The sequence below is a fragment of the Cyanistes caeruleus genome, unplaced genomic scaffold, assembly GCF_971803275.1.
Source record: "Cyanistes caeruleus unplaced genomic scaffold, bCyaCae1.hap1.1 HAP1_SCAFFOLD_69, whole genome shotgun sequence".
Taxonomy (NCBI): domain Eukaryota; kingdom Metazoa; phylum Chordata; class Aves; order Passeriformes; family Paridae; genus Cyanistes; species Cyanistes caeruleus.
In genome coordinates this window covers 2810091-2816090 of record NW_028255886.1, presented here as the reverse complement: position 1 = coordinate 2816090, position 6000 = coordinate 2810091, and positions in this window count along the sequence as shown.

The window sequence follows — 6000 nt, the reverse complement described above, 5'->3', positions numbered from 1 at the left end:
GGAATTTTGTGGGATGTTTGTGGAATTTTTGGAAATAGGAAGAGTTTTTGTGGGATGTTTCTCAAATTTGGAAGGGTTTTGAGAATATTTAGGGAATTGTGTGGGAAGTTTGTGGAATTTCGAAAGACTTTGAGGGGACATGAAGAATTTTGAGGTATTTTTCTTATATTGTGTGGAAATTTGTGGAGATTTTGTGGGATGTTTCTGGAATTTGGTGGAATTTTGCGAAAATGTAAAGAATTTTGTGGGAGGTTTCTGGAATGTTGTGCGATTTCTTTGAAATGTTGTGGAATGTTCTGGAATTTGGTGAGATTTTGAGGAGACTTGAAGAATTTTGAGGGAATTTTCTAGGATGTGTGGAAATTTGGAAAGTTTTTGTGGGAAGTTTCTGGAATTTGGTGGGGTTTTGAGAAGATTTTTCGAGAATTGTGTGAGATGTTTCTGGAATTTGGTAGGGCTTTGAGAAGGTTTAAGGAGTTTGTTGGGATGTTTGTGGAATTGTGAGAGAGGTTCGTGGAATTTCAAAAGACTTTGAGGAGACATGAAGAATTTTGAGGTATTTTCCTTAGATTGTGTGGAAATTTGTGGAGATTTTGTGGGATGTTTCTGGAATTTGGTGGAGTTTTGTGAAAATGTAAAGAATTTTGTGGGAGGTTTCTGGAATGTTGTGCAATTTCTTTGAAATGTTGTGGAATGTTCTGGAATTTGGTGAGATTTTGAGGAGACTTGAAGAATTTTGAGGGAATTTTCTAGGATGTGTGGAAATTTGGAATGTTTTTGTGGGAAGTTTCTGGAATTTGGTAGGGTTTTGAGAAGATTTTTCTAGAATTTTGTGAGATGTTTCTGGAATTTGGTAGCGTTTTGAGAAGACTTAGGGAGTTTGTTGGGATGTTTGTGGAATTTTGTGGGATTTTGACTAGACTTGAAGAATTTTGAAAGATTTTTTTAGATCGCTTGCAAATTGGAGGAGATTTTGTGGGATGTTTCTGGAATTTGGTAGACTGAAGAGACGTGAAGCATTTTGAGGTATTTTTCTTAGCTTGTGTGTAAAATGGAGGAGGTTTTGTGCAAAGTTTCTGGAATTTGGTAGGGTTTTGAGAAGATTTAGGGAGTTTGTTGGGATGTATGTGGAATTTTGTGTGATTTTTCTGGAATTTGGTGGGATGTTTCTGGAATTTTGTGGGATTTTGACTAGACTTGAAGAATTTTGAAAGATTTTTCTTAGATTGCTTGCAAATTGGTGGAGGTTTAGTGGGAAGTTTCTGCAATTTGGTAGGGTTTTGTGAAATTGTAAAGAATTTTGTAGGAGGTTTCTGGAAGGTTGTGCGATTTTTTTGGAATGTTGTGGAATGTTCTGGAATTTGGTAAGATTTTAAAGAGACTTGAAGAATTTTGAGGGATTTTTCTAGGATGAGTGGAAATTGGAAAAGTTTTTGTGGGATTTTTCTGGAATGTGGTAGGGTTTTGAGAAGATTTCGGGAGTTTGATGGGATGTATGTGGAATTTTGTGTGATTTTTCTGGAATTTGGTGGGATGTTTTTGGAATTTTGTGGGATTTTGACTAGACTTGAAGAATTTTGAAAGATTTTTCTTAGATTGCTTGCAAATTGGTGGAGGTTTAGTGGGAAGTTTCTGCAATTTGGTAGGGTTTTGTGAAAATGTAAAGAATTTTGTATGAGATTTCTGGAAGGTTGCGCGATTTTTTTGGAATGTTGTAGAATGTTTTGGAATTTGGTAAGATTTTAAAGGGACTTGAAGAATTTTGAGGGATTTTTCGATGATGTGTGGAAATTTTTAAGGTTTTTGACTTTGAGGAGACATGCAGCATTTTGAAGCATTTTTCTTAAATTGTGTGGAAATTTTTGGAGATTTTGTGGGATGTTTCTGGAATTTGAAAGACTTTGAGGAGACATGAAGAATTTTGAGGGTTTTTTTTTGATTGTGTGGAAATTTGTCAAGATTTTGTGGGATATTTCTGGAATTTGGTAGGGTTTTGAAAAGATTTTTCTGGAATTTTGTGGGATGTTTGTGGAATTTTTGGAAATAGGAAGAGTTTTTGTGGGATGTTTCTCAAATTTGGAAGGGTTTTGAGAATATTTAGGGAATTGTGTGGGAAGTTTGTGGAATTTCGAAAGACTTTGAGGGGACATGAAGAATTTTGAGGTATTTTTCTTATATTGTGTGGAAATTTGTGGAGATTTTGTGGGATGTTTCTGGAATTTGGTGGAATTTTGCGAAAATGTAAAGAATTTTGTGGGAGGTTTCTGGAATGTTGTGCGATTTCTTTGAAATGTTGTGGAATGTTCTGGAATTTGGTGAGATTTTGAGGAGACTTGAAGAATTTTGAGGGAATTTTCTAGGATGTGTGGAAATTTGGAAAGTTTTTGTGGGAAGTTTCTGGAATTTGGTGGGGTTTTGAGAAGATTTTTCGAGAATTGTGTGAGATGTTTCTGGAATTTGGTAGGGCTTTGAGAAGGTTTAAGGAGTTTGTTGGGATGTTTGTGGAATTGTGAGAGAGGTTCGTGGAATTTCAAAAGACTTTGAGGAGACATGAAGAATTTTGAGGTATTTTCCTTAGATTGTGTGGAAATTTGTGGAGATTTTGTGGGATGTTTCTGGAATTTGGTGGAGTTTTGTGAAAATGTAAAGAATTTTGTGGGAGGTTTCTGGAATGTTGTGCGATTTCTTTGAAATGTTGTGGAATGTTCTGGAATTTGGTGAGATTTTGAGGAGACTTGAAGAATTTTGAGGGAATTTTCTAGGATGTGTGGAAATTTGGAATGTTTTTGTGGGAAGTTTCTGGAATTTGGTAGGGTTTTGAGAAGATTTTTCTAGAATTTTGTGAGATGTTTCTGGAATTTGGTAGCGTTTTGAGAAGACTTAGGGAGTTTGTTGGGATGTTTGTGGAATTTTGTGGGATTTTGACTAGACTTGAAGAATTTTGAAAGATTTTTTTAGATCGCTTGCAAATTGGAGGAGATTTTGTGGGATGTTTCTGGAATTTGGTAGACTGAAGAGACGTGAAGCATTTTGAGGTATTTTTCTTAGCTTGTGTGTAAAATGGAGGAGGTTTTGTGCAAAGTTTCTGGAATTTGGTAGGGTTTTGAGAAGATTTAGGGAGTTTGTTGGGATGTATGTGGAATTTTGTGTGATTTTTCTGGAATTTGGTGGGATGTTTCTGGAATTTTGTGGGATTTTGACTAGACTTGAAGAATTTTGAAAGATTTTTCTTAGATTGCTTGCAAATTGGTGGAGGTTTAGTGGGAAGTTTCTGCAATTTGGTAGGGTTTTGTGAAATTGTAAAGAATTTTGTAGGAGGTTTCTGGAAGGTTGTGCGATTTTTTTGGAATGTTGTGGAATGTTCTGGAATTTGGTAAGATTTTAAAGAGACTTGAAGAATTTTGAGGGATTTTTCTAGGATGAGTGGAAATTGGAAAAGTTTTTGTGGGATTTTTCTGGAATGTGGTAGGGTTTTGAGAAGATTTCGGGAGTTTGATGGGATGTATGTGGAATTTTGTGTGATTTTTCTGGAATTTGGTGGGATGTTTTTGGAATTTTGTGGGATTTTGACTAGACTTGAAGAATTTTGAAAGATTTTTCTTAGATTGCTTGCAAATTGGTGGAGGTTTAGTGGGAAGTTTCTGCAATTTGGTAGGGTTTTGTGAAAATGTAAAGAATTTTGTATGAGATTTCTGGAAGGTTGCGCGATTTTTTTGGAATGTTGTAGAATGTTTTGGAATTTGGTAAGATTTTAAAGGGACTTGAAGAATTTTGAGGGATTTTTCGATGATGTGTGGAAATTTTTAAGGTTTTTGACTTTGAGGAGACATGCAGCATTTTGAAGCATTTTTCTTAAATTGTGTGGAAATTTTTGGAGATTTTGTGGGATGTTTCTGGAATTTGAAAGACTTTGAGGAGACATGAAGAATTTTGAGGGTTTTTTTTTTGATTGTGTGGAAATTTGTCAAGATTTTGTGGGATATTTCTGGAATTTGGTAGGGTTTTGAAAAGATTTTTCTGGAATTTTGTGGGATGTTTGTGGAATTTTTGGAAATAGGAAGAGTTTTTGTGGGATGTTTCTCAAATTTGGAAGGGTTTTGAGAATATTTAGGGAATTGTGTGGGAAGTTTGTGGAATTTCGAAAGACTTTGAGGGGACATGAAGAATTTTGAGGTATTTTTCTTATATTGTGTGGAAATTTGTGGAGATTTTGTGGGATGTTTCTGGAATTTGGTGGAATTTTGCGAAAATGTAAAGAATTTTGTGGGAGGTTTCTGGAATGTTGTGCGATTTCTTTGAAATGTTGTGGAATGTTCTGGAATTTGGTGAGATTTTGAGGAGACTTGAAGAATTTTGAGGGAATTTTCTAGGATGTGTGGAAATTTGGAAAGTTTTTGTGGGAAGTTTCTGGAATTTGGTGGGGTTTTGAGAAGATTTTTCGAGAATTGTGTGAGATGTTTCTGGAATTTGGTAGGGCTTTGAGAAGGTTTAAGGAGTTTGTTGGGATGTTTGTGGAATTGTGAGAGAGGTTCGTGGAATTTCAAAAGACTTTGAGGAGACATGAAGAATTTTGAGGTATTTTCCTTAGATTGTGTGGAAATTTGTGGAGATTTTGTGGGATGTTTCTGGAATTTGGTGGAGTTTTGTGAAAATGTAAAGAATTTTGTGGGAGGTTTCTGGAATGTTGTGCGATTTCTTTGAAATGTTGTGGAATGTTCTGGAATTTGGTGAGATTTTGAGGAGACTTGAAGAATTTTGAGGGAATTTTCTAGGATGTGTGGAAATTTGGAATGTTTTTGTGGGAAGTTTCTGGAATTTGGTAGGGTTTTGAGAAGATTTTTCTAGAATTTTGTGAGATGTTTCTGGAATTTGGTAGCGTTTTGAGAAGACTTAGGGAGTTTGTTGGGATGTTTGTGGAATTTTGTGGGATTTTGACTAGACTTGAAGAATTTTGAAAGATTTTTTTAGATCGCTTGCAAATTGGAGGAGATTTTGTGGGATGTTTCTGGAATTTGGTAGACTGAAGAGACGTGAAGCATTTTGAGGTATTTTTCTTAGCTTGTGTGTAAAATGGAGGAGGTTTTGTGCAAAGTTTCTGGAATTTGGTAGGGTTTTGAGAAGATTTAGGGAGTTTGTTGGGATGTATGTGGAATTTTGTGTGATTTTTCTGGAATTTGGTGGGATGTTTCTGGAATTTTGTGGGATTTTGACTAGACTTGAAGAATTTTGAAAGATTTTTCTTAGATTGCTTGCAAATTGGTGGAGGTTTAGTGGGAAGTTTCTGCAATTTGGTAGGGTTTTGTGAAAATGTAAAGAATTTTGTATGAGATTTCTGGAAGGTTGCGCGATTTTTTTGGAATGTTGTGGAATGTTTTGGAATTTGGTAAGATTTTAAAGAGACTTGAAGAATTTTGAGGGATTTTTCGATGATGTGTGGAAATTTTTAAGGTTTTTGACTTTGAGGAGACATGAAGCATTTTGAAGCATTTTTCTTAAATTGTGTGGAAATTTTTGGAGATTTTGTGGGATGTTTCTGGAATTTGAAAGACTTTGAGGAGACATGAAGAATTTTGAGGGGTTTTTTTTGATTGTGTGGAAATTTGTCAAGATTTTGTGGGATATTTCTGGAATTTGGTAGGGTTTTGAAAAGATTTTTCTGGAATTTTGTGGGATGTTTGTGGAATTTTTGGAAATAGGAAGAGTTTTTGTGGGATGTTTCTAAAATTTGGAAGGGTTTTGAGAATATTTAGGGAATTGTGTGGGAAGTTTGTGGAATTTCGAAAGACTTTGAGGGGACATGAAGAATTTTGAGGTATTTTTCTTAGATTGTGTGGAAATTTGTGGAGATTTTGTGGGATGTTTCTGGAATTTGGTGGAGTTTTGTGAAAATGTAAAGAATTTTGTGGAAGGTTTCTGGAATGTTGTGCGATTTTTTTGAAATGTTCTGGAATGTTCTGGAATTTAGTGAGATTTTGAGAAGACTTGAAGAATTTTGAGGGA